The sequence below is a fragment of the Triturus cristatus genome, chromosome 1_2 (assembly GCF_964204655.1).
Source record: "Triturus cristatus chromosome 1_2, aTriCri1.1, whole genome shotgun sequence".
Classification (NCBI taxonomy): domain Eukaryota; kingdom Metazoa; phylum Chordata; class Amphibia; order Caudata; family Salamandridae; genus Triturus; species Triturus cristatus.
In genome coordinates, this window is record NC_140580.1 from 171,760,849 (window position 1) to 171,787,381 (window position 26,533).

At 51.8% G+C, this 26,533-nt stretch overlaps 1 protein-coding gene across 1 annotated transcript in view; it reads right to left on the reverse strand.

The window, feature by feature from the left end:
* The window catches only part of SMC3 (structural maintenance of chromosomes 3), a 789,692-nt gene that overhangs the window by 143,651 nt on the left and 619,508 nt on the right, over positions 1 to 26,533 (reverse strand). The gene's annotated exons all lie outside the window — the stretch shown is intronic.

Below are 26,533 nucleotides of genomic sequence, written 5' to 3' on the forward strand. Positions count from 1 at the left end.
TGCATATGTGCGGATTTCCCGCGATATTGGTAGTGTACCACGATGTCTGCGATATCCAACAAGCAAGCTCAAGTAACGCGGTGAGCTAATTCTTGAGCTAATTCTTTTTTAGCGTCAGAGAGCCTTCTATTGTCGGATTTGATCAGCAGACAGTGGCAGTTGGTAGGGAATGGTGGCAGGGGGTGGGGGAATTAGCAAAAAAATAAAGAAAACGTATCTGCTGGTCGCCTGCCGCTACCTCTCCTCCGACACATGAACCAGGAAGCACATAGACTCCAAGACTACAGGACTCCACAAGCCAATCACAATGCTGTATTACAGCAGAGTTGTGATTGGTCTGAGGGCCATGGTTCGGCGCTCAGAGAGGGACTGAGAGGCCCTGAAGGTTCTCCACCCAGGCTGTGCAATACAGCAGGTGGAGAACATGCAAAGTGTGCATGTCTGTTAGGCCGGCCCAAGACGGCCGGCCAAACCGTCATGCGCACTTTGGGTGCAGCAACCACTCCTTCTCCCTCTGGGTCACAGGAGCCCAGCCTCTCCCCGCTCTAACCTAACCTAACCTGGCTGCAACTGCAAGCTCAATACTAAAACTAAAATGATGATAGCGTTCCGTGATAGGAAAGACAAGGCCAGATACGCCCCACCTCTTCATCTCTATACTGTGGGAATTTCTATGGTTATAAGGGGAGAGAGCGAGAACGCCAGGCATGCACATATACAAAATACGTGCAGTATCTCAGACTTGGGATGAACTGCAGTCGCAGATCATGAACTTCCTTCTGTGTTTCTTACCCAATAAAACATGGCTTAAAAATAGTCTTTGTGTCTGGTAAACAATAGAGGTGGGCGAGTCAACAAATTTATAGGGAAAGTAGAACCAAGGGCTGTCGTGGCACGCCCCCTGCCAAAGTGGTCGGGCGGGCCGGAGGAGGGAGCTGGGAGGGTGTTGGGGGACCAAATAAAAAAAATAAACCTTACCGCCGCCGCCTCTGCTCCATCCCGCTCTTCTGGGACAGGCTCCCAGACTGCACTGCTGCCAATCATGACGCTGCAGGATAGCAGCGGCATGATTGGCCTGATCGCTACAACTTTACGCTCCAAGACAGACTGGGAGCCTGTGCCTGCTTTCTCGAGCCCCAGCAACACAGCTGGGGCTGGAGAAAGCTTCACTGCGCATGAGGTGTTTGGCTGGCCTGAAACGGCCGGTCAGCTCCGCGTTAGTCGTTGGCGGCGTGTCGCCGGAATGACGTTGCGGTAGCTACTTAGACGCCTCCCTCGCTCGACATCAGTTCTGAGCACGACTTTCCGCACCAGAAACGCAGAGCCATGCAAGGCACTGACCACTGGTGCACACAACTAGGGCCCTGAAAAGATATCCTTAACCCTAGAAATCAGTTCGCAGAACGGGGAGGATGGGTGGGGCGGTAAGGAATATATAACTAACTGATGTTTCTTAGAGATATATCGTTACAGAAGGTAAGTAACTTTTTCATCTGAAAGAACAAGTCAGTTATAGATTCCTTACCTTAGAATAGATACCCCAGCAATACCAACCCCAGATGTGGGTCTGCGAACTAAGATCACACCAGAAAGTCCTGAAGAACAGAACGGCCAAAGAAGCCATCTCTCCGGACTTGACTGTCAACGCAGAAGTGTTTCGTAATTGTGTGCAACGAAGCCCACGTAGCTGCCTGACAGATGTCATTCAGAGGACAGCCTCGTCCCAGAGCAGTAGTTGCTGCCATCGCACTGGTGGAATGGCGCACAGAGAACAGGCTTGGATACACAAAACGACCCATCGGGAGATAGTCCGCTTGTGTACGGCCCAACCTTTCTCGGCGCCCACGTACCCAACAAAGAGCTGGTCATCCACACGGAACTGTTTCGTGCAATCCAGATAAAAGGAAAGCGCACGTTTTGGGTCCAGACGGTGGAGCCTCTCTTCCTCTTTTGAAGGCGGAAAGAAGGTTGGCAAAGTGATGGACTGTCCGATGTGAAAGGCAGTGACAACCTTGGGCAGGAAGGATGGACGAGTCCTGAGAACTACCTTGTCCGGATGGACAGACAGGAAAGGAGGCTTAGATGAAAGAGCCTGGAGCAGACTCACTCTTCTGGCAGATGTGATGGCAACCAGGAATGCAGTTTTAAGCATCAGAAGCCTAAAAGGACAGTTGTGAAGCGGCTCAAAGGGAGCGCACATGAAATATGTCAAAACTAGATTCAAGTCCCACTGAGGAATAACGAAAGGAATAGGAGGAAAGAGATGAGTTATGCCTTTCAAGAAATGATTTCCAACCGGGGACTTGAAAAGAGAAGGGTGATTTGGAAGTCGAAGGAAGGCAGTGATGGCCGTGAGATAGCCCTTGATAGTACCCAGAGCAGAGCCAAAGAAAGGAGGAACAAGAGGACCTCAGAAAGAGGGGCAAAGAGGGGATCCACAGCCTCTGCTGTGCACCATGCCACAAATTTCTTCCACCGGCAGGCGTATACGTTCTTAGTGGAGGGACACCTGGCTGCCAAGATTACATCACAAACTTCGGGAGGCAGGTCAAAAGACGTCAACTGCTGCCGCTCATTCTCCACGCAAGGAGGTGGAGGCTGGACAGGTTCGGGTGGAGGACCGTTCCCTGTTGCTGCAACAGAAGATCCTCGCAAACAGGCAGACGGGTTGGAGGATTGATGGCCATGTTGAGCAGCTCGGGATACCAGACTCTTCGTGCCCAATCCGTAGCCACACGGATGACTTGTGCCCGGTCGCGTCTGATCTTCTTCAGCACTCTGGGCAGAAGTGGTATAGGGGGAAAGGCGTACAACAGACCGCAACTCCACTCGGGACGAAAATCGTCGCTTAGCGAGTGCCGCCTAGGAAATTCCAACGCGCAGAATTGCTGACATTGCACATTCTCTTCGGTGGTGAATAGATCTAACCAAGGCTCTCCCCACTGTTGAAAGAGACCTTGCACCACCTCGAGTGAAGACGCCACTCGTGAGCCATCATGCACCTGCGGCTGAGTTCTTCAGCCCTGGCGCTCAGTGAACCCGCCAGTTGTTGAACCACCAGGGATATGCCCCGATGTTCCAGCGATGTCCAGAGGCAGAGGCCCTCCTGACATAGGGTCCACGACCCCACCCCGCCCTGTTTGTTGCAGTACCACCTGTCGGTGGTGTTGTCTGTGAACACCTGCACTACTCTTCCCCGAACAGAGGGAAAGAATGCCTTGAGTGCAAGACGGATCGCCCGGAGCTCTAGAAGGTGGATATGGAGCCCGAACTCCGACGGAGACCAGAGGCCTCTGATCTCCGCCTCTCCCATGTGGCCGCCCCATCCCAGAAGGGATGCGTCCGTCACCACTGTGTGTTCTGGATGGGGAAGGGAGAGGGATCTGCCGTTGACCCAATCCTTGTTCGTGAGCCACCACTGCAATTGTCGTGCAGTGCCCTCCGAGATCTAGACGCAATCGGACAGATATCCCTTGGTACTGCGCCCACTGGAACTTCAGGCCCCACTGCAGAACCCGCATATGCCACCTGGCATGATCGACCAGCAGGAGGCCATGAGGCCCAGCAGCCTCAGGGTCATCCTGACCGAAACCCGGGGTAGAGGCTGAAAGATCAGAATCATAGCCCGAATATCCCGGACACACTATTCGGGAGCATAAACCCGAAACCGCGTTGTGTCCAGAACCGCTCCGCTGAAGAGGAGCTTCTGAGAGGAAATCAGGCGTCACTCGGCACATTGATGTAGAACCACAGCGAATGCAGGAGGCAGGCCGTAGTCTGGAGGTGGGAGATGACTGCCTGGAGCAAGCCCGCCTTCAACAGCCAGTCTTCGAGATAGGGGAAGACTGAAACCCCGATCTGCGCAGATGAGCTGCGACCACCAACATCACTTTTGTGAACACCTGAGGGGCGCTGTTAAGGCCAAAGGGGAGCACGGTAAACTGAAAGTGCTCGTGGTCTACCGTGAACCGCAGGTAACGGCGGTAGGACTGGGATGTGAAAATAAGCAGCCTGCAAGTCCAACGCTACCATCCAGTCTTTCGGGTCGAGGGCAGATAAGACCTGAGCAAGCGTCAACATCCTGAACTTCCCTTTCCAGAGGAAGCGGTTGATGTTCCTGAGATCCAAGATAGGACGCAGGTCCTTGTCCTTCTTGGGAACCAGAAAATAATGGGAATAACAACCACGACCACCTTCTGGGACAGGAACAAGCTCGATGGCTTCTTCGGCCATTGAGAGCCGTAACTTCCTGTTGGAGAAGGCCCAGGTGATCCTCCGACATGCGGTGGTATTGCAGTGACATGGCTGGAGTGATAGCTTCAAAGGGGAGGGAGTAGCCCCTTCAGAGTATCTGCAAAACCCACCTGTTCGACGTGATGGAGTGTCAGTGGGGGAGGTGATGGCGGATCCTGCCGCCCACTGGTGTTTGATGGGCCTGAAAAGTCAGACTAGGAAGGTTTGGAGGCTACAGCAGAGGAGGGGGTTGGTGGACAGGCCCGCCCGCTGGCCCCCTGAACCACGACGGTGGCTCCCAAGTTCCCAGCTGCGCGAAGGTTGGGAAGCTTGCTGTGGCCTGTGGCTGTGGGCGGCGGGACGTAGTGGGGCACCCCTTCTGTAGCCATGAAAGGGGCGAAAAGCAGACTGCGCAGGGCGGCTGGAGAGGCCCAAGGACTTGGCCGTAGCCCATGAGTCCTTGAAACGCTCTAAGGCGTTGTCCGCTTTGTCGCCAAAAAGGCGACGGCCATCAAAGGGCATGTCCATGAGGGTATTCTGGACATCCCCCGAAAAGCCAGTCGATCTCATCCAGGCGTAGCGACGAAGGGCTACTGACGTTTGAAATTGTCCTGCCCAAAGAGTCGGCGGTATCCAGCCCACAACGGATGGTAAAATTTGCTGCATCCCTCACGGCGGCAACAGCCTGGGAGAGCACTGTCCGGGCCTCGTCTGGACACTGAGGCAGCACCTGCGCCACTGTATCCCACACAGTGTGGGAATAACGGCCCAGCAGACATGCAGTGTCTACTGACCGCAGTCCCAAGGTGGCGGAAGAGAAAATCTTCTTCCCAAGATGATCCAGCTTCTTGAATTCCCTTTCCGGTGGAGCGGAAGGGAAGGCGCTCTTGGAAGTAGAGGCTTGGACCACCAAGTTCTCTGCGGTGGGGTGTTGGGAGAGGAAAGTGGGGTCGCCCGGAGCCAGGCAGTGGTGTCGGGCAATCATCCTATCCACGGGACCCCCCATGATGGGCCTGGACCAGGTGCCCAAAAGGACGTCGGTAAGGGCCTCATTAAATGGAAGCAGGAGCTCCAAAGAGCTTGCGGCCGGCTGATGCACCTCTGTCAGGAGGTTAGTCCTGACCGCCACCGGAGGAAGCTTGAGGTTGAGAGCCTCGGCCGCCCTAGGCAACACCACTGCGTATAACGCTCCGTCCTCCGTAGCCACGGTAGGAGGAGACAGCATGCCAAGGTCAGGGGAGGTGTCTAGACCACTGGCATCCCCCAGTTCCTCTCTGCGATCCTGCTCAGATTCTAGCTGCTCAGTCAGAGGGTCACCTGACCCCTCCCAGTCCTCCTCCTCATCCTCTGGGTGCCAATCTGGCCTAACAGGGACCCCAGGAGTGAACAGGGGCACCAAAACCCCGCTCGGCACCGGATCTGGCGTCGGACGACACCGGTCCGGCTCCGGGTCCACATCAGGATGAAGGCTTGGGTCGACGCCGGCCAGGGGGCCGACCTGCGTCGAATGCGGTAGCAGGCGCGCCAGCGGGTTTGGGCTGCCCAAAGATGGCATGCATTGCCTCGTACAATTTACGAAGCTGGGCAGGAGTCGCCCCGTGTAGGGAGATAAGCCCGGAGTGGACTCTCTGGGCTCCGCACGCGGAGCCGCGGGAAGGACACCACCCGCATCCCTTGTCGCGTCAGTCGACCGATGGGGAGAAGTCGAAGAGCGATGCTTCTTCGACTTCTTCTTGTGCTTCGACTTATCCGACCCCCAGTGCGAAGTCTTCGAAGACTTGGAAGAGTGAAGATTGCTCCGCGACCGGTCCTTCGACCTCCCTCATGACTGGGACCTCGAACGGCACGGAACCGACTGTCGACGCTCAAGAAGTCTTCGGAGCCATGGACCGGCAGTCGGAGCACGACTTGGGGTCGTGGTTGCGCTCCAGGCAAAAGAAGCATAAGCGGTGCGGATCCGTAACAGAACATCAGTCGGGAACAGGATCCCCAAGCCTTGAAGCCGGGCATCCCTACGTGCACCAGGAGTCGTAGACTTAAGTCGCTCAAAAAGTGACTGGAGGTACCGCTCTCTCCGGATCTGCGCTGGCTGGCGCGGAAAAAGAAAGAACTGGCGTCAGCGTGTGAGGGCGGCGTCTAAGTAGCTGCCGCGACGTCATCCCGGCAACAAGACGCCAACGACGTACTGCTGACAAAAAAAATTTCCGGATCCAGTCTGACGCCTGGGGGTAATTCTAAGGTAAGGAATCTATAACTAACGTGTTTCTTTCAGACAAACAAAACTGCAAGTCAAAAAGGAAAACCAACAACACTGCAATGTTGAAGCAAGCCCAATGATGAAGCATGTCACAATTCTGTGAGTGAGGGCAGTATTTTTTCACGAAGCACATGCCACCGCTGTATTGCATCTCCCTACTCCTCCGTCTGTGTGATAGTCATTTAATAGGGGAGTTCGGAGTAGGGGGATATTGCCTCTCCCCCATTCTTAGTGTGTGCGAGTGACCTAGAAAGTAATTCACAGAGCGGGCAGGATGGGTGTGTCATTAAGGAATCTGGGACTAGATAGTCTCTACCAGATAAGGCGCTACCAAAAGGTAAGTAACTTGTTCATCTGATAGAGACTTCTAATCTTAGAATGCTTAACTGAGAATATATACCCAAGCAATACCTCCACGGAGGTTAGTCTGTGGATCATTTTCACATGAGAAATTCCTGTGGACCTGACTGTCTAGGCAGCTGTGTTTGGTAAACATGTGCAGGGAAGCCCACGTTGACGCCTGGCATATATCAAGGACCAGACCGCCGCATGCTAAGGCAGTGGTTGCAGCTTTAGCTTCGGTGTAATGCGCGCACACACACACCCTCAGGGGGTTGATTATCAGCCAATGCGTAGCAGATTTTGATACAGAGCACGATCCATCGTGAGATGGTCCTCTTCTATACGGCCAATCCTTTCTTCACGCCGACATACCCCCACGAAGAGTTGGTCGTCCAACTGGAACTCTCATGTGCGGTCAAGGTAGAATGATAACTTTCTTTTTGGGTCCAAACAGTGAAGTCGCTCCTCTTCCTTGGAGGGATGCAGTGGAGTGTAAAAAGTAGATCGAGTGATGGACTGTCCTATGTGTGTGACCACTTTCGGGACAAAGGTAGCTCTTGTATGCAGCACCAGTTTCTCAGGGTTGATGTTCAGATAAGGAGGTTTAGATAATGCCTGAAACTCACCGACACTCCAGACAAATGTTATAGCCACGAGAAAGGCCGTATTGATAGTAAGGAGCCTGAGTGGACATTTGTGCAGGTACTCAAAGGAAGCCCACAAAAGGAAAGTGAGAACAAGATTGAGGACCCACTGGGGCATAATGAAAGGATAAGGTGGGAACACATTTTATAAACCTTTCAGAAACATATTTACAATAGGGGTTTGGAAGAGGGATGGCTGGTCAGGCAACCACAGAAAAGCTGAAATAGTAGAGAGATAGCCCTTTAGAGTGCCCAGAGCAGAACCCTGCTGGGTATAGACAGGATGAATAGAAGAACCTGAGCAAGGGGGGCAGAAAGAGGATCGATCTGTTTCTCTGTACACCATGCCACAAATGTTCTCCAATGACAGGCGTAAACTGTTTGGTGGAGGGATGCCTGGCTGCCAAGATAACGTTACAGACTTGGGAGGAAGGTAGAAAGCTCTCAACTGCCACCACTCAATCTCCATGCAAGAAGGCGGAGCATTTGCAAGGTCTGGTGGAGAACCCTCCCCTGCTGTTACAACAGAAGATTCTACGGAAGGGACAGCCTGATCACAGGACGATGGCCATGCCCAACAGCTCGGGATACCAGAGTCTCTGTGCCCGGTCCGGAGGCAAAAGGATGACTTGGGCCCGGTTGTTCCAGATCTTCTTGAGAATTCTGGGCAGGAGTGGTATGGGTGGAAAGGAGTAGACGAGTCCTGAGCTCCACTCAAGATGAAAAGTGTCTCCCAGCGAGAGCAGCCTTGGAAACTCCATTGTGCAGAACTACTGACATTGAGCGTTCTCGGCGAACAGATCTAACCATGGCTCTCCCCACTGCTGAAAGAAACCTTGCACCACCTCCGGATGGAGACGCCATACGTGATCCAATAGGCATCTTCAGCTGAATTTGTCTGCTCTGAAGTTCAGAGAGCCCGCCAGATGTTGAACCACCAGGGAAATGCCCTGATGTTCCAGGCCTGTCTAGAGACGCAGGGCCTCTTGACAAAGGGTCCACGACACCACCATTCCATGTTTGTTGCAATACCACATGGTGTTGGTGTTGTCTGTGAACATCCTTGACGGAGGGTAGAAAGGCTTTCAATGCCAACCGGATCACCCAGAGCTCCAACAGGTTGATGTGGAGTCTGGATTCTACCAGAGACCGCAGGCCTCTGATCTCCAACTCTCCCTTATGGTTGCCCCATCCCAAGAGTGACGTATCCGTCTCTACTGTCGGATCTGACTGGCGAAGGGAGAGCGGTCTGCCGCCGACCCAGCTGTGATGCGTTAACCACCACTGCAGATCTTTCGCAGTTGCCTCCGAGATCTGGACCATGTCAGAGAGATTCCCATGTTGCCGCACGCAGTGGAACTTCAGGTCCTACTGCAGTGACTGCATATGCCAACAAGAATGTGTCACCAGCAGGATGGAGGAGGCCATGTGTCCCAGTAGCCTCAGAGTTAGTCCCGCCAAAATCAAGGACAGAGGCTGAAACATTGGTATCCTAGCCTGAATATCCTGGACTCGCCATTCTGGAGGCTAGGGCAGATACTGCACCATGTCCAGAACAGCTACGATGAAAGGGAGCGTCTGAGAGGAAGTCAGGTGTGATTTCGATATGCGGATAGTGAACACCCAGCAAATGCAGGAGGTCCACCGTAGACAGCCAGTTGCTACGATAAGGGAAGACTGGCACCACTGATTCCAGTAGATGAGCTGCAACCACCGCCATCACCTTGGTGATGGTAAGGCCAAAGGGGAGAACTGTGAATTGAAAGTGCTCGTGACCAACCGTGAACCGCAGGTAATGTCTGTGGGCGGGCAGGATGGGGACGTGAAAATGAGTCCTGCAAGTTCAAAGTTACCATCCAGTCTACTGGGTCCAGGGCAGACAGCACCTGAGCCTTTTGACATTCTTCTTGCGGAAAAAATTAGTGCGCGCAGGTTGAGGATAGGAGGAATCATTTTAGCTGGCATAGCAACCACTATCCACTTCTGGCATCAGCACTCTCTCTATGGCTTCCTTGGCCAAGAGAGCAATCACTTTCTGGCGGAGAATGGATAGGTGGTCCTCTGTCAGCCTCTCGTAAGTAGGTGGCATGGGGGGAAGGGTAGCCTTGAAGCAAAGGGAGTAGTTCATTCAGACACTCTGCAAAACCCACCGATCTGATGTTATAGACCATCAGTGGGGGAGGTGACAGCAAATCTTGCCCCCTACTGGGTGCCTATGATGGTAAGAGGGCAGACTATAAGGTTTTGGAGGCTGCAGCTGCCGAAGGAATGGTGGACTAGCCCGACCTCTGGCTGCCCAACCCACAGGGTCTGTGGGAACCGTGTCCTCGGCAACGCAGAGGCTGGGAAGCTTGTGCGCCGCGGTGGCTGGGCCTGTAAAGACGTGGCTGGAAGCCCCTTCCATGGCCACCTAAGGAGCGAAAGGCCAATTGGGGGTGACGAGGGGCCATGGAGAGGCCCAAGTACCTAGCAGCCGTCCTGTTGTCCTTAAAGTCCCCACCGCTGAATCCATCGGGTCTCTGAAGAGACGGGAGTCTTCAAAGGGCAAGTCCATAAGTAATGTTTGGACAGCCCCAGAAAGGCCAGTATTCCTTAACCAGGCATGGTTTTGTAGGGTCAGTGTCGACAAAACCACTCTGCCCATTGAGTGAGTGGTATCCAGTCCACATCAAATGGCGAACTGCACTGCATACCTCCCGTCGGCAACAGCCTGGGAGAGCAAGGCCCTGGCCTGTTCCACAACAGGCGACAGCACCTGCACAACCATATACTACAGAGCGCGTGGTAACAGCGGCCCAAAAGGCATGCGGTGTTCACAGACCCCAATGTCTGGCTGGTGGAAGAAAACATTTTCTTGCCTAAGTTATCCAGCCTCTTCCTGATCCAGTGGGGCGGTTGGGAACATGCTAGATGTAGGTGGGAAGTGGAGGGTTGGACCACCAAGCTCTCTGGGGTAGGGTGTTCTGTGAGGAATTTGAGGTGTCCTGGAGCAGGGCTGTGGCGGGCTATTATCCTGTTCACAAGACCCCTGTGTTGGACTTCTACCAGGTCCCAAGCAGGACATCCGTAAGTGCTTTGTTAAATGGGAAAAGCTGTTCTGAAGGGGACATTCCTGGCTGAAGCACTTCTGTCAAGACATTAGCCTAGACCGCCACAGAGGGCAAACTAAGGTGCAGGACCTCACCCGCCCTCCTCCCCATTAATTGCGAATTAAGCTCCCTCCTCCATTGCCACGTTAGGGGGAGAAAGCATGCCAGTATCTGGAGAAGTATGCAGTCCGTTGGCATCCGCCAAATCCTCACACCATTTCATGTTGGAATCATATGGCTGGTATTCTTCAGGGTCCAGAGACCCCTCTCATTAGTCCCAGAGCCCAAGCCCATAAGAATAGGGCTCAGACGCTGGCCTGAAATGCATGGCCCCAGTCAGTGCCTCCTTCTCCGTGTTGTAGCCATGGATATAAATGGTGAAAGTGCCGCTGGTGGCCGCCGGGGAAGGTCAACGTGGCATGACCGGCACCGATCAAGATCCACCTGTTGATCCTTGGGTCCCGATTGGCGCCAGAGACGCCAATGTGGATCCGGTAGGGGCCACTCCTGAACCCACGGGCCCCAAAGTCGCACCGGAGGGAACAGGCCGCCCAAATTTGAGGTGCACAGCCTCATATAATTATCTCAAATGGGTGGGGGTCGCTCTAACTCCCAGAAACACGGTGAAGCACGGAGGCGGCCCAGGTGCTGGCCCAACTGTAAAGCAAAGCATTAAGGGATGCTCCCTTGTCGTGTCAGCCGACGGATGAGGTGAAGTCCAAGCACGCTTCGATTACTTCTTTTTGTGGCAGTATTTACCCAAATGGCCCGACAACTCACTGTGACGAGGATCCCATACTCTGCAACCGCTCCTGGAACCTTCCTCTTGACAGGGATCTGGATTGTCGTACCATCATATGTCGAGCTGCCAGGCGATGAGGGGTTGCTACATCAGGACCTTCGGGTAAATGGCACGCCAATTGGAGCAGGCCTTCGGGTCGTGGTCTAGGCACCAGAGGCACACAAGGTGTGTGTCCATCACAGACATCGAGCAGTGACAAGCACAGCAGGCCATTTTAGATGACATTCCTGCCACACCAAGAGGAAAGAACATCAAAACACTTCAACAAAACGTTGAAAAAAGTTAGTGAAAGATTTACTAAGGGGTAGCTCTTCCTGGATCTGCGCTTACTGGCGCGGAAAGAAAAGAACAGATGTCAGCGCTGGGTGGCGCCTATATAGGCACCATGCACGTCATGTCAGGCGCAGATGATGCCACATGGAACCAAACAATGCCACCTATTGGAGCTCAGGGGTATGTTCAAGAAAAGTTCCAGACCCAGTCTGACGTCTGTGGAGAATTCTAAGGTAAGGAATCTGTGGCTAGAAGTCTCTATCAGATACCTCACATCATAGCACTGAGAAGCACTTAAGAGTGTTAATTTTTAAACTTAAACCACTAGCGCACTAAAAAGGCACGACAATTGTCAAGCAAACCCTGTATGTGGCCCAGATTATTATAGAGCAACATTATAGTCCATTAAATCAAGCACACTAGGGTTTTGAACAACTGGTATTCTGAACTTATACATTTGAAAGTGCTTTCATAGACGATAATAAATTTTTTGGGGGGTGAAATAAAAGATTTAAGCTGTGAAGTTGCGATTTATCCAGGTTTCACTTTGTGCAAATCAGCCACAAAATGAGTATCTATTTGTCTTTCCTTATGTTATGGCTTTGTTGTTACCTCTTTGTGCATTTGTTTTGCCATTTTTATATAGCATGAACTCCATCTGAAGGCCCAGTTGGATGGTTTAACAGACACAGTTACATTACACAAGACCACATTCATTGCTTATAGGCACACAGCGAGGAAGTGATTTGTCCAAAAATCACAGGATTTTGAGAGTCGATGTAGAGACTCAAACCTGGTTTCCCAGTTCCAAGGTCTGCAGCACTGGGTTTATAGCAACAGGTGGCAAGCAGAAGCTGCAAGAAAGCTTGGCTCATTGTGGACTCTAGGTTCCAACAGAACCTCGATCTGTCAGAGTCAGGCTACAGGATCGAGCTTTCAGTTACTTGCCCACCTCTAGTAAACAGTTAAACGTCATGGAAAATGAATATAATCTTCAAAGTGACATCTCTATTTGTCTGCTGCCAGACACCAAGAGAAGACCTTACAAATGGATTCCACTGAATCTCGGCTGCTTTGCGGTGCTGAGAATTTACTACACCCTTGACATGGTAACGTTAACCCTAAATGTAAGACTGAAAAAATAAAAACTATCTTTCATATGAAAAAGCACCATAGCATGTTCCCAGCCCTGGGCGCTGTGCAGTACCACAGGTTCCATAGGAAGGAAGTGTTTCATGACTCCCACTAGAAATGCAACCTTTATCATTGCAGCCTTGTAGAATATAGCTCACTGCATGAAGCACAAGTAACCAGGGTGGAAAGAGGTGGGCAAGCCGCAGAAAGTATGAGCCAGCTGTCTGGCTCTAGTTCGGTCCTTTTGGGCTCTCGAGCCCAAAACAAGTGGAGCTTTCACATGGCTTCTGCCTCCACCTCATATGTCAAAAATTAAAGACAAAGGAACAAGTTACTTACCTTCGGTAACTATGTATCTGTAAGAAACATTAGTTAGTTAGATTCCTCACCTTAGAATATCCCCAGGCGTCAGACTGGATCCGGAAGATTTTTCGTCAGCAATACCCCTTGCGCGTCGCTAGGCGTCGTCTGCGGCTCCGCGTCCGTCGTCGGCGTCGTGCGCCAGGATGACGTCGTCGGAGTACTTAGACGCCGCCCTCGCGCGCGGACGTCAGTTCTTGTACATAGCCTTCCGCGCCAGGAACGCAGAGCCATGCAAAGACCGACACTGGTGCCAAAAACAAAATCTAGGGGCCTGAAAAGGATAACCTTAACCCTAGATGTCAGTTCGCAGAACGGGGAGGATGGGTGGGTCGGTGAGGAATCTAACTAACTAATGTTTCTTACAGATACATCGTTACCGAAGGTAAGTAACTTGTTCATCTGAAAGAAACACGTTAGTTAGATTCCTCACCTTAGAATAGATACCCAAGCAATACCATCCCCGGTGGTGGGTCTGCGAACCAAGATCACACCAGAAAGTCCTGGAGGACAGAACGGCCAAAGAAGCCATCCCTCCGGACTTGGCTGTCAAGGCAATAATGCCTGGCAAACGTGTGTAGCGAAGCCCACGTTGCCGCCTGACAGATGTCCTGCAAAGGGACACCTCGTCCCAAAGCAGTAGTAGCCGCAGTGGTCCGAGTAGAATGGGCGCGCAGCCCAGCAGGAGGGTCCTTTTTTGCCAAGGAATAACAAATTTTGATGCACAAAACGACCCACCGAGAGATGGTCCGTTTGTGCACAGCTTTCCCCTTCTTAGCACCCACGTATCCAACGAAAAGTTGGTCGTCCACCCGGAACTGCTTTGTGCTGTCCAAATAAAAGGAGAGCGCACGTTTTGGGTCCAGACGGTGGAGCCTCTCTTCCTCTTTGGAAGGATGCGGAGGCGGAAAGAAGGTGGGCAAGGTGACAGACTGCCCAAGATGAAATGGAGTCACCACTTTCGGAAGAAAGGAGGGACGAGGCCGAAGGACAACCTTGTCCGGATGAACAGACAGAAAAGGAGGCTTTGAAGATAAAGCCTGGAGCTCACTCACCCGTCTAGCCGAGGTGATGGCTACCAGAAAAGCAGTCTTAAGAGTCAGAAGACGAAGGGGACAATTGTGAAGAGGCTCGAAGGGAGCGCACATCAGGAATGTCAAGACAAGATTCAAGTCCCATTGAGGCATTACAAACGGAACAGGAGGGAACGTGTGAGTAATGCCCTTTAGAAAGCGTGTAACTACAGGGGACTTGAAAAGAGAAGGCTGATCAGGAAGCCGCAAGAAAGCAGAGATGGCAGCAAGATAACCTTTCAGGGTGCCCAGGGCAGAGCCCTGCCGGGCCAAAGAAAGAAGAAAGAGGAGAACCTCAGAAAGAGGGGCGGAAAGGGGATCCACAGCCTTTGCTGTGCACCATGCCACAAATTTGTTCCACCGGCAGGCGTATACCGTCTTTGTGGAGGGACGCCTGGCTGCCAGAATGATATCACAGACTTCAGGAGGCAAGTCAAATGGCATCAACTGCCGCCGCTCAATCTCCACGCATGGAGGTGGAGGCTGGACAGGTTCGGGTGGAGGACCGTCCCCTGCTGCTGCGACAGAAGATCCTCCCGAAGGGGCAGACGTATCGGAGGATCGGTCAACATACTGAGTAGCTCAGGATACCAGTACCTTCGTGCCCAGTCCGGAGCCACCAAGATGACTTGGGCCCGGTCGCGCCTGATCTTCTTCAGCACTCTGGGCAGAAGTGGTATAGGCGGAAAGGCGTACAACAGACCGCAACTCCACTCGTGACGAAAAGCGTCGCCGAGCGAGTGCCGCCTTGGAAATTCCAACGCGCAGAACTGCTGACATTGCGCGTTCTCTTCGGTGGCGAATAGATCTAACCAAGGCTCTCCCCACTGCTGAAAGAGACCGTGCGCCACTTCGGAGTTCAGACGCCATTCGTGATCCATCATGCACCGGCGGCTGAGTTCATCTGCTCTGGCGTTCAGAGAGCCCGCCAGATGTTGAACCACTAGGGTGACGCCCTGTTGTTCCAGCCACGTCCAGAGGCGCAGAGCCTCCTGACAAAGGGTCCACGACCCCACCCCGCCCTGTTTGTTGCAATACCACATGGCGGTGGTGTTGTCCGTGAACACCTGCACGACACTGCCCCTGACAGAGGGAAGGAAGGCTTTCAGTGCAAGCCGGATCGCTCTCAACTCCAACAGGTTGATGTGGAGACGAGACTCCGCCCGAGACCAGAGGCCTCTGATCTCCGCCTCTCCCATATGGCCACCCCATCCCAGGAGGGACGCATCCGTCACTACGACATGCTGCGGTTGGGGAAGGGAGAGGCTTCTGCCCATGACCCAATCGCGGTCCGTGAGCCACCACTGCAACTGCTGTGCAGTGCCCTCCGAGATCAAGACATGGTCGGACAGGTTGCCGTGATGCTGGGCCCACTGAAACTTCAGGTCCCACTGCAGAGCCCGCATGCGCCGCCTGGCGTGATGCACTAGTAGGATGCAGGAGGCCATCAGCCCCAGAAGCCGCAACACTAGCCTGACCGAAACCAGGGATAGAGGCCGAAACATGGGAATCAGGGCCTGAATATCCCGGACCCGCTGTTCCGGTGGATAGACCCGAAACTGCGCCGAATCGAGAACCGCTCCGATGAAGAGGAGCTTCTGAGAGGGACTCAGGTGTGACTTCGGCACGTTGATGGAAAACCCCAGCAAATGCAGGAGATCCGCCGTAGTCTGGAGGTGGGAGACGACTGCCTGGGGCGAGCCCGCCTTCAACAACCAGTCGTCGAGATAGGGGAAGACTGGAACCCCTGATCTGCGCAGATGAGCTGCGACCACAGCCATCACTTTCGTGAACACCCGAGGGGCACTGGTGAGACCGAAGGGGAGCACGGTAAACTGAAAGTGCTCTGGGCCCACCGTGAACCGCAGGTAACGCAGGTGGGCCGGCAGGACGGGGATGTGGAAATATGCGTCCTGCAAGTCCAACGCTACCATCCAGTCTCCGGGGTCTAGGGCAGCTAGAACCTGAGCCAAGGTCAACATCTTGAACCTTTCCTTCCGGAGGAAGGCATTGACGTTCCGGAGGTCCAAGATAGGGCGTAGGCCCCCTTTGCCCTTCTTGGGAACCAGAAAGTAGTGGGAATAACAACCACGACCTACTTCTGGGCTCGGAACGCGCTTGACGGCCCCCTTGGCCAAGAGGGCCGAAACTTCCTCGTGGAGAAGATTCAAATGATCCCCCGAGATACGGTGGTGCTGCGGTGGCATGGCTGGAGGGGTCGTCTCGAAGGGGAGGGAGTAGCCCCTTCGGACGATTTGCAGCACCCACCTGTCCGACGTGATGGACCGCCAGTGGAGCAGGTGATGGCGAACTCTGCCGCCCACTGGCGTGGAATGGGCCTGAAAGCTCGGACTTGGAAGGTTTTGAGGCGGATGCTGCCGGGGTGGATGTGGACTGACCTCGTCGTCCTCCAGAACCGCCTCGGCGGAAACCGCGACCGCGCGCAGGTTGATTCTGCGGCTGGTGGCTAGGCGTACATGAGGAGGCACCCTTTCCTTGGCCACGAAAGGGGCGAAAGGCGGAAGTGTGCGACCGCGGGGCCGAGAGGCCCAAGGACATGGCCATAGCCCGGGAGTCCTTAAAGCGATTCAGCGCACTGTCCGCTTTCTCGCCAAAAAGGCGAGTGCCATCAAAGGGCATGTCCATGAGAGAGCTCTGGACATCACCCGAAAATGACGTGGACCGCAGCCAGGCGTGACGTCTAAGCGCCACTGAGGTAGAAATCGCCCTACCCAGCGAGTCCGTGGTGTCAAGCCCACATCTTATAGCATGTCGCGCGGCATCCCTCCCATCGGCCAGAGCCTGGGTAAGTCGTTTCCGGACCTCCTCCGGACACAGGGGCAGCGCGTCCTCCACCGCATCCCACAGAGAGTGGGAATAACGGTCCAAGAGACAAGCGGTGTTCAAAGACCGCAGGCCCAAACTAAGGGAAGAGAACAGTTTCTTGCCAAACTGCTCCAGTCTCTTGGAATCCCGGTCCGGCGGGGCGGTCGGGAAAGAGGATTGGGAGGTGGAGGCCTGGATAACCAGGCTCTCAGGGGTAGGGTGTTGTGACAGAAAACTGGGGTCGCCCGGAGCAGGGCGGTGGCGCCTGGCGACGTTCCTGTCCACAGGAGGAACTGTGGAGGGCTTGGACCAGGTGCCCTGTAGAACGTCAGTGAGGGCCTCATTGAATGGCAGCAGAGACTCAGTGGAGCTTGCTGCAGACTGAAGCACCTCAGTGAGGACGTTCGTCCTCACCGCCACAGCAGGTAGCTCGAGCCCAAGGGCTGCGGCCGCCTTGCGCAGCACCACGGAGAAAGCAGCACCCTCCTCCGAAGCCACAGTCGGAGGAGAGATGAATCCAGTGTCTGGCAAGGTATCCAGACCACTGGCCTCCCCCAGTTCATCTGCCCAGTCCTGGGACAGTTGGGCCTGAGCGGCCATAGGATCCTCGGATCCCTCCCAGTAGTCCCCATCATCCGACTCCTGGTGTAGAGGAGAAAGTAACGGAGCCGGGCGGTAGACAAAATGTGTCTCTAGCGGCGCCGAACGCGGTGTCCATCGACGCCGGACCGGCGCCGGGCCCGGAGCGGGACTGAACTGGGGCACGACGTCGAGCGGAGTCGGCGTCGGGGGTGGAACCGGAGTCGACGCCGGCGGAGGAGGCGTGACAAGGTTGACCGGCGTCGACGGGGACTCGAGAACGGGTCCCTCGGGCGCTTGCGGCGTCGAGGCCGGAGCCGTCAACGGCGCCGGGGCCGGAGCCACCGGCAGGCAAGGCAGCCCAGTCGGGTCCGCGGGGCCCGAAGGCGCACCAGCGGGCGCCGACGGCGGAGCCAGCTTCCTCATGGCCGAGAGGAAGGCACTGAATTCCGCCGGCGTCGCGTCAGTCCCAGGGACCGGAGGGTATGGGGACGTGCGCGGCGCCTGCGGCTCCGCCGGAGCCGCGGGGGTGGAACCACCCTGACCCTCGACCGAGTCGCGCGACCGGCGAGGGGAGTCCGAAGAGCGATGTCGCCTCTTGGACTTCTTGGAATGCTTCGACTTACCCGAAGACTTGGATCCCGACGACCGATGGTGACGTCGGCTGCGGCTCCGCGACCGATCCTTGGACCTCCTCCTGGACCGGGATCGAGAGGCGCGCGGAGCCGAGTGGCGAATCTCGAGAAGCTTACGGGACCGCTCCCGTCTAGCCTTCGAGGTCAGGGCCTTGCAGTCCGAACACGACTCCGCGTCGTGATCGAGGCCCAAGCAGTAAAGACACCGGCGGTGATGGTCCGTAACCGACATCAATCGGTTACAGTCCGTACAGGCTTTAAACCCAGGCATCCTACCGGCACCGGTGTCGAGACACGATCAAAAAGGATCAAAAAAGTTAGTCAAAAATTGACTAAAGGGGTAGCTCTCCCGGATCTGCGCTTACTGGCGCGGAAAAAAGAAGAACTGACGTCAGCGAGCGAGGGCGGCGTCTAAGTACTCCGACGACGTCATCCCGGCGCACGACGCCGACGACGGACGCGGAGCCGCAGACGACGCCTAGCGACGCGCAAGGGGTATTGCTGACGAAAAATCTTCCGGATCCAGTCTGACGCCTGGGGATATTCTAAGGTGAGGAATCTAACTAACGTGTTTCTTTCAGATAAGTGACCTTTGATGTAAAACAGGCGTGAGAAAGAGATACCCATCTAGTCACTCAATTGTCTAATATGAGCCCAAAAAAAAATCTAGGATCAATCCTGGTTTCCTTACTTGACCAAATTGCACAATTCTAAGCAATTATTTTATATTACTGAGCCTCTTTTTCTTCATTATCATTCATAAAAGCACTTTCAAACACACAAGTTGAGTAGATATTCTGGGCAAAAAACCCTTGTGTTTGATTTAATAGACCGTAATACTGTTCCAACTATAAAATTAACCCCTTTTGTTTGGCTATTGGGGTAGTTCGTGCTTAGGGCTCCATAACTTTTTTCTACATAAGGTATCCATGCCAAATTTGTATCCTTCTTTCCCGACAACCCAGGGATCCTAAAACTACCTAGGGGTTGTGGATTCCCCTGGAGGGGACCGAGAAAATAGGCAAAATGTAGCTACATTTTTACTTTTTGGGACAAATAGGAAAAAAGTGCTCTCAATAAAAGTGTCTGTTTCTCCCCTAAAATAACATCACCATCTTCCCAGCTTTCAGGAGGAGGCAAAGCTGAATGGAAAATCTAATTTTTTTTTATCACGGTATTAGCATTTTTCAAAGAGGTAGCCCGGGCTTTCCTATTTTTTGTGCTTTCAACCTACTTCCAATATGGGGTGGAAACCAGTGTGAAACCCATGGGGGATCCAGGAAAGCTATAGGTTTATGAAAAGCAAACAGTTCATTTCAGCAAGGGTTCATATGTGTAGATCCCTCAAGGTTTTCCCAAAGAACTAACTAATGAAATGAAGAAATATTGAGTTGGAAAAAACGTCCATTTGTGAGAATGTTGTCATCTGTAACTTTTTGTCACAATGGCAGATTTAAAAAAAGCAACATACCATTAGGTCCGCTAGGCCCATCTGGCTGCGGGGATATATAGAGTTTGTAGGTTCTCAAAGAACCTGAGGTACCGAGAGCCAACAACAGAGCTGCACTGTACCATGTTTTTCCCTTGTGTACAGAGTATAGGCCAATTCATATGGTGAAAAATGTAGAGTGAAAAATGGGCATCAAGGAAACCTATGCATTTCTTAAATGGGCACAAGGATTTTAGGAACAGTGGTGACTCAGACATATCTGCATTTGTACTAGGATATGATCGAGAGGGTATTTTTCAAGGCAGAAATACAGTGAAATCCAATTGGTAATAAATGTCCTACTATCCTCTGCTCTCACGTCTATTGATAAAATTGGTACCTCACTTGTCTGGGTAGACCTAGTGCCCACAACAGGAAAGTGCCCAAAATGCAACATGGACACATCACATTTTTCCACTCAAAACTGTCCTTTTTTGCAAAGTGGGTAGCTGTGGATTTTGGAACCTAACTCAGCAGCCCCCTTGGGAAACCTGGCAAACCTGCACAGTTTTGAAAACTATACACCTGGGAGGCCACTAGAATGCGGTGACTGGTGTGGTTCTCCCAAGGTTTTCTTACCCAGAATTCCTTGCAAACCTCACACTTTGCCTAAACAAACACATTTTCCCCTCACTTCTGAGTTAGAAAGTTCTGGAATCTGCGGGGAGCCACAAACTTCCTCCCACCCAGCTTTCCCCCAGCTCTCCCGATACAAATGGTACCTCACTTGGCCTAGTGCCAGCGACTGGAAAGGACCCAAAACACAAGATGGACACAACACATTTTTCTATTCAAAACTGACTCGTTTTGCAAAGTGGGTAGCTGTGGATTTTGGTCCCTAGCTCAGTCGGCACCTAGGGAAACCTAGCAAACCTGGACGAAAACTATACACCTGGGGGAATCCAGTGTGGGGTGACTTGCGTGGCTCTTACTAGGTAACTTTACCCAGAAGCCCTTGCTAATGTCAAACTTTGGTTAAAAAAAAAAAGAATTCTCACATTTCTGTGACGGAAAGTTCTGGAATCTGCAGGGAGCTACACATTTCATTCCACGGAGTGCCCACATGCCTCCTGATAAGAACAGTACCCCACTTGTGGTGGTGGGCCAGGAGTCCACAACACAAAAAGCACTAAAGCACTACATTGAGAAATAAGTAATAGGGATAGGTGCGGTATTTGGGGCTGTGCTTATGCAATCCACACAAGGTAAACCCATGGGAAAACCTGATGAGATCCAAGCAAGGACCACCACCCTGGAATTCCCTGGTTGTCTAGTTTTTAAAAAATGTCTGTGGTTTTTACATTTGTATGGGTGGCACCACGACTTGCATCTGGGTAGCTGCAAGCACTGGGACTTCCTTAGAAGCAAAATACGAATAAATAAAAATATAATCAGTAAAACACTTTGAACTACTGAAGTACATACATTTAGTAAAGGGTCCTCTAGCTGTCAGATCAAACGTAAGTACTTCCTCCGAGAAGGCTTGGGTGCTCTAGATTTCCATTTAAGCTGTCAAGCTTTCAAAGTCCAAATATTCAAGTTTGGTACCAGCCATCTCCCTGTGTCAGAAAGAACACATGGAACAGTGGAGTGGAAAGTAGATAAATTATTAATTTGAGAAACTCGATGTACTAGATCCTCATTGTTCAGTCTGGAGCAACCAAAATCAATTTTGGTGCTTCCTTTACAATCTTCCTGATCACTATAGGCAGAAGAGAAAAGAAGGGTGATGAGGTGGGGGACAAGGGGAAATGGAAGAGTGCACACCAAAGTCCCAGCTGAAAATTAAACCTGTCTCAGGATATGCCTGGCAGCCGCCATTTGCACTTATGTTGAGGTGAGTGGCAAATCATCTATGCCTACCATGGCTGAGTAGTGGAAAATGTGCTACAGGACTTTTCCACCTACTTTGCAATTGAGGTACAGGTACGAAAACCTTTTAAGAGAGTTTGCTCTCTAATTCTCTGTTCCCGAGGCATGATGAAATGCACGGATAGTCACTTCATTTCCCAAATTTCAGAACAATATTATCCTAGTCACCTTGCACAGCTGCCTGAAATTACACATCCTGTAATGTTCAGACACTGCATCCTAGAAGCATTGTCTCTGAAAAAGTGCACATTCCTGCCCTGCAGAGGATAAAAGCACATAGGGCAAGAAATGGCTTAAAAGCCCATCACACTGATGTGAGGGCAAAAGGCGTTCACCAACAGACAGTCCAACATACTTTCCACCTCTTATGGATGCATATGTCACAACCTTAACATGAGGTAGTTCAGTCTGAATGGCCCCCGAACTAGCATGTTGCGCATCTGGGTAATACTACAAACCTTACCAGGTAGAAGCATACATAGGGGAAAAATGTTTTACAAACCTATGCAAAGAAGACCACATTCTCCCCAGAAAATACCAGCCACACGGTGAATAAGTTACTTACCTTCAGTAATGCTTTTTCTGGTCAATGTACTAGCTAAGCACAGATTCATCTTGTGAATATTTCCAAAGGTGTCAAACTGGATCTGGAACTCAAAACCAGTACTCCTGTGCATCAGTAGGTAGTGCTGTGCGACTTTGCACCATAGATCTGCTCCGGAAGGGACGAGTGGGGCCATATACAAGCACCACCGAAGCATGCTCATGTCAGTTGCTTTTGAAGGCTTGTCTGTGCCCTGAGCGCAGAGTTCATTGTCAAATTGGCTTGGCCAGTGCGCAGATCTGTAGTTAGCAACCATTTTAGATGGAAAAAGTCCAATCTACAGAACTGGATGGTGGGAGGGTGGTGAGGAATATGCAGTTAGAGTATCCACCAGAAACAACATCGCCAAAGGTAACTAACTCTGATGGATACTTCTATCCGCAGATTCTTCACCTTGTGAATAGATAGCTAAGCTGAACCTCTGAAAGTGGCGGGTCTGGGGAATGGCTCAGACCAAAAAGTCCTGCAAAAGTGAATAGGCAAATAACCATTCCGACTGAGCTACCTGTCAAGGCAAAAGTGTTTTCTGAAAGTCTGCGTTAATGGCCACAAAGCAGCCTGACATATATCCAGAACAACCCCTCTGCGGGCTGGTGTAGTAGCAGCAGCTTTGGCTCAAGTGGAATGAGCCCTCAAACCTTCAAGTAACTATTTCTTACCTAGCACTCATCAGATTTCAATACCAAGCACTATCCACCTAGAGAGGATTCTTTTCTGGGCTCCCTCGCCTTTCTTTGCTCTGGAGAAACCCACAAAGAGTTGAATGTCGACCCATTGGTCCTTGGTACAATCAATGCAAAAACTGAGTGCTCTCTTGGGGTCCAAATGATCAACTCTTTCCTCTTCTTTCGAGGATTGAGGCGGGCATAAGAATGCTGGATGGGTAAAAGTCTGTTCAATGTGGAAATGTGTTACTACTTTTGGCAGAAATGCAGCTCGAGATCTCAACACCAGTTTGTCTGGAAAAAATGGTGTGTAAGGCGGCTGGACCAAGAGTGCCTGCAGGTCCTTCACGTGACAAGCGGACGCTATTGCGACCAGAAAGATCAATGCCAGGGTCAAGAGAAAGAGTGGACAGCCATGCACTGGCTCACCTGGGGGCACATTAGAAAAGTGAGAACCAAATCCAAGTCCTGCTGTGGCATAACAAAGGGCTTCGGTGGAAACATCTGTTGTAAACTTTTAAGAAATCTCATCAGAACAGCTGATTTAAGCAAAGAAGGCTAATCTGGCAACCATAGAAAAGCAGACAGCTGGCAAATACTATTTAACTGTGCCTAAAGCAAGTCCTTGGTGGACCAATGTCAAAACATACACCACTTTAGACAGACAGTGCAGCGGGTCAATCTGGCATGTGCCGTACCAAGCCACAAATGTTTCCCAGCGTCTGGCATACACCGATTTTGTATCTGGAACAACATTAACGACTTAGGGAGGAAATTTGAAGAAAACTAGCTGCTGCCGCTCCGTCTCCAAGCATGAGGTGCAGATGGTGGAGGCCTGGGTGCAGAACCCTGCCCTATCGCTGAAACAGTAGATACTCCCAAAACTGCAGCTTGATCTGAGGACAGATGTTTATGCGCGAAGTTCTGGGTTATCACACCCAAATGGCCCAATACAGTCACTAAGATGAATTGGCACAGGTTGGGCTTGATCTTCTTCAGAATTCAAGCTAGGAGGGGTAGAAGCGGGAAGGCATACAAGAGTTCAGAACTCGACTTTAAGCAGAATGCATGTCTGAGAGAGAGTTTTCTTGGAAACTGTAGAGTACAAACAACCCTGCTAACACTGAATGTTCCTGGTGATGGCGAATAGATCGAACCAGGGAAAATGCCTTGTGCCACCTCCAGGTACAACTGCCATTCATGATCCTATAAGCGTCTGCAGGTGAGTTCATCCACTCCAGTGATTAAATATTTCACCAGGGTTTTTAACAGCAGCGAAATCCCTTAGCAATCAAATCCCTTAGCAATCCAGCCACTTGCAGAGACGCAGGGCCCAAGACTCCACCTTGCCCTCCTAGTTGCAGTATCACATGGCAGTTGTGTTGTCCATGAGCACTAGTAATAGCCTTCCCCTGATGGTGGGCAGGAAGGCTTCCAACGCCAAGCGAATAGCCCTCAACTCCAACAAACTGATGTGAAGGAGAGAGGCCTGCCAATGACCGAATCACAGTCCAGTAGCCAACACTGCACATCTTTGCAGGATCCTTAGAACTCTGAATATTATATAGCAAATTCCCCTGATGCTTTTCCACTGGAATCTGAGGTTCCACTGCAGAGCTCACATGTGCCACCAGATATGTTGGACTAGCAGGAGGCCACCAAACCCAAGAGTCGCACAGCCATTCGCACTGAGATCCAGGACAGAGGCTGAAACATCGAGATCATGGCCTGAATGTCCTAAACTCTCCGCTCCAGGAGGAAAAGTACTGAATCCAGAATAGCTCAGATGAAAATGAATATCTGCTGAGGAGTCAGTTGTGACTCTGGCACATTGATAGTGAACCATATTGATGTTAGGATGTTACCTGTTGCATGGAAGTGGTGGACGACTGCCTGAGAGTAGCTCGCCTTCAGCAGCTGGCCATTGCGGTAGGGGGAAAACTGGCACCAAACCTCGAAAAGCATGCTGTAACCAGCACCCTCACTTTCCAGAACTCCAGAGGGGTATTGAGGAGGCCAAAGGGAGCACAGCAAACAGAAAATGCTTCTGGCCATCGTGAACTGAAGGTAGCGCCAGTCAGCCTGCAGGATGGGGATATAGAAATAAGCATCCTCCAGGTCCAACCCACAATCCAGTTGCCAGGGTCTAGGGCAGACAGGACCTGAGCTAGTGCGAGTATCCTGAATCTGTCCCTCCGCAGGAAGGCATTGAGAGGGTGACGTTCTAAATTAGGACAAAGGTCTCCGTTCTTCTTTTGGCAAAAGGAAGTAGTAGGAGTAACACCCAGTTCCTACTTCTGAGGCTGGGACCCTCTCTATAGCCCCATTTTTTCAAAAGGGCCTGCACTTCCTGCAGCCAGACAGACCGTGCTCTGTCAGCCATCCTGATGCTGGAAGAAGTTGCGGTGAGGTAGGAAGAAATAGTAGGGCATAGGTACAATTTTTGAAGGCCCACTGGCCTGAAGTGATGGTTTGCCACCCTGGACAAAATATAGGATTCTGCCTCGGAGAAGGAGACTGTGCCGACAAGGAATACTAACACGGTTTTGCAGCAGCTGATGCAAGAGGGGCATGGGACTGAGCTACAAGTTGGCCCTTCTGACCTGGGTACTGTCTCTGAGAACCATGGCCTCGACCACAAAAGGGCTGATGGTGGAGTCTGGAGTTGGTGTCCGCTTTCTCATCAAAAAGGCGAGAGCAGTCAAATATTATGCCCATTAAAGAAGCTTCAAAATGCACTGGAGAAGCCCGTAGACTCCACCCTGGCATGGCGCTGAAGTGCCACTAGTATCCATAGCTCAACCGAAGCACTCAGCCAGTTCCAAGCCAGAAAGCATGACAAACTTTACGGCAATCATCTAAAATAGACTGGGTAGAGGCCAACTGAAGGTTGTCTGGAACAGCTGGTAAAGCTTTTGCCACGGTTATCCGAAAAAGTATAAGAGTAGAGGTCTGTTTTTCATTAAGTCCAAAAAGGTTATACATAAGGGCCTTATGAAATGGTAGCAGGGGCTCTGTAGGAACCTGACCTGAATGACATACCTCAGTTAACAGTCTTTACTTTCATAGTGGGGAACTGTAAAAGTAGAACTTCTGCCGCCCTAGGTATAACAACTATGAGAGAGGCACTTTCCTTCATGGCAGGACCTGGATGGGATACAAAACCAGTATCTGGAGAAGTATTCACACAACTGCCATCTTGATGTTCTCATATCAGTTTTCCTCATCAAATTGGGGAACACAGTCATCCCCTTCATAATATTGGTCATTGTCTGAGTCAGTTATAAAAAGACTAGGTAAAATGTGATAAGAGCAAGTTGATTAAGTTACTCCGGTAATGCTCTTTCTGGTAGAGAGACTATCTAATTGCAGATTCCTCACATTTTGAAAACTTCCCAGGTGTGAGACTAGGTTCAGAACTTTTTTTTTTAGCAGTACCCATGTGCGCCGACTGCTCCAAATCGACACTGTTCCATGCTAGATGTGATGTGCTTGGGCCTACATGGGGGCACTCATACATGCTGACATCAGTGGTATCCTTGACACTTCCGCACCCGCAGAGTCAAATAGATTGCTCGTGACCAGTGTGCAGATTCCTAGATGCAAGTGAAGAGACCAGTTGACGGAATAGGGAGGTGGGACAGTCAGTGAGGAAC